The sequence below is a fragment of the Choloepus didactylus genome, chromosome 13 (assembly GCF_015220235.1).
Source record: "Choloepus didactylus isolate mChoDid1 chromosome 13, mChoDid1.pri, whole genome shotgun sequence".
Classification (NCBI taxonomy): Eukaryota; Metazoa; Chordata; class Mammalia; order Pilosa; family Megalonychidae; genus Choloepus; species Choloepus didactylus.
In genome coordinates, this window is record NC_051319.1 from 58159460 (window position 1) to 58162012 (window position 2553).

At 38.5% G+C, this 2553-nt stretch overlaps 1 pseudogene; it reads left to right on the forward strand.

Annotated features, from left to right (window-relative positions):
- The first annotated feature begins 1744 nt into the window (after positions 1-1744).
- On the forward strand, positions 1745-2140 carry LOC119507713 (annotated as a pseudogene).
- Positions 2141-2553: the final 413 nt, after the last annotated feature.

The window sequence follows — 2553 nt, forward strand, 5'->3', positions numbered from 1 at the left end:
TATTCTCTTACCACTTATCCCAATCTGACTTATATGCCTTTCTCTCCTGTACGTAATTTTATGATAGGATTGTGTTGTTATTGTTGGTTTTATTTTATTTATATATATTATACAGTATAAGGACTTTCAGGATGAGTTTTAAAAAAGACCATGTCACCATCAATTCTTCAAATTTTAACAAAAGAACAAACAGGTACATTTTGGAAAGAGTTTAAGTCAGTATGTAAGCAGTTAGAAGGGTCATGCTTTCACAATTCCAAATTGACAGGACACAGATAAATTAATACATATTTCCTAAGTATGTCTGCAAATGTATACTTTTATGAAAGAATTGTGCATTCTTTTGTTTCATTTTTAAAATACCCTTTTTTTTTAAATTAAAACAAACACCTAATGAAAGTATGCATTAGAACATCGAGAAGAGAACAGTGCAGGTAAAGAATTTAGCCTTGTGTAAAGAAATATTAACTCTAGCATGAAAAGCAAGTATATTTATATGTGACAGTATGAATATCAATAAATTGATAAGGTTAAATTAATTTGGTGTTGGTAGAGAAATTATATTTGATCATTCATGTAACAGATGGGAAGAGGGAAGCACAGCACATTTGTGGACACATATTATGGGATTTGACAAATGCTATGTTAGTCCAGATGCTAAAGAACATAGAGGTGGGAGTGAATAGTGAGCAATGGGAATAGAGAATAGGTAGCAGTATGAACTGGAAGGGCCTTATGAATCTTATTGGAATCCATTGGAGGATTTTAAACAAAGAGGTTCAAATGGATTATAATTTTGGAAAAGTTACCTTAGCACCATCATTCCATCTATAGAGGAGGTTACTTACTGACTGGGTGGGATTGATGGGGGTAAACTAAAGGTAAGAGGACAAGATTAGAGGCTAGTCATGGAGACACAGAGATGAAGCATATAAAAGACAGTGACTGTTCCGGTTTGCCAATGCTGCTATTTTGCAAAGCACCAGAAAGATTGGCTTTTATAAAGGGGGTTTATTTGGTTACAAAATTATAGTCTTAAGGCCATAAAGTGTCCAAGGTAAGGCATCGAGAATATGGTACCTTCACTGGAGAAAAGCCATAGGCATCCGGAAAACCTCTGTTAGCTGGGAAGGCACGTGGCTGGCATCTGCTTGCTCCTAGTTTGTGTTTCAAAACGGCATTCCCCAAAGTGTCAGTTTCAGCCTTTAACAGCCGTCTTCAAAATGTCTCTTTAAGCTACAGCATGCTCTGCCTGTCTGAGCTCTTATATAGGGCTCTACTAAACTAATTAAGACCCATGTTGAATGGGCTGGGCCACACCTCCATGGAAATTATCTAATCAGAGTTATCATCGACAGTTGGGTGGTCACATCTCCAAGGAAATGACTTAATCCAATGATCTCAACTTAATCAACACTAATACATCTGCCCCTACAAGACTGAATTAAAGAACATGGCAATTTGGGGGACATAATATAGCCAAACCAGCATAGTAACACTGGGCAAGGAATGATGGAATGAACAGGATGAGATAGTTCCCACAGGATTTGGATATTGATAATCATATAAGTATCCTATTGCTACTGTGATAAATAACCACAAACTTAGTGGCTTAAAATGCAAATTTATTATTTTACAGATCTGGAGATCAGATGTCCTAAAACAATTTCACTAGGCTAAAATCAGGATGTTGGCAGGGTGCTCACTTCGGGCTTTGGCCTGGAGAGTTGCCTCCACTGCTGCCATGGCCTGTCAGTCACAGGACATCCAGAAGCTGCTGCATGCTGAGAGGTGTGCCGCCGAGAAGGTCTCCGAGGCTTGCAAGTGAAAGAACTGGAGGCTGAAGCAGGCCAAAGCAGCAGCTCAGGCTGAAATTGAACAGTACCACCTGCAGAGGGAGAAAGAGTTCAAGGCCAAGGAGGCTGCGGCTCCAGGATCCCACTGCAGCACTGAAGTGGAGAAGGAGACCCAGGAGAAGATGTCCGTCCTTCAGACATACTTCCAACAGAACAGGGAGGAAGTTCTGGATAACCTCTTGGCCTTTGTCTGTGACATTCAGCCAGAAATCCATGAAAACTACCTCCATGGATTGGCATTTTTAGATGCCCTCACATGGAATATGAAGCTTTGGCAAAGCTAGAGTTATATTCTTATGGAAAGGTATTAAATGTATGGTGATATTGACTTTTTCTTTCTTAGACTTAGTAGCAAAAACACTTATTTGAAGAAAGAAAGGGGTTAAATATTTTATTTTCCTAAGGCTTTCTTAAAGATCAGGGACTTCATCTATGAAAAAGTAGTAAATAGTCATTTGTAACCTGTGTGAAGCAGCAGCCAACCTTAAAGGAGTCCTTTCTGGCTAAGAGTTAGAACAATGAATCCTAGAATAATTGTTTGGGCTGCTTTTAGTTTCTCTTAATAACAATTACTGGATAGAATTGAAAAACTTGTTACATTGCTTGTTATTGCTTAGTGCTGGTAATCACTTAAAAGTAAAGACTCTTTGTCATGCAAAAAAAAGATACTGGCAGAGCTGTATTCCTTCTGAAGGCT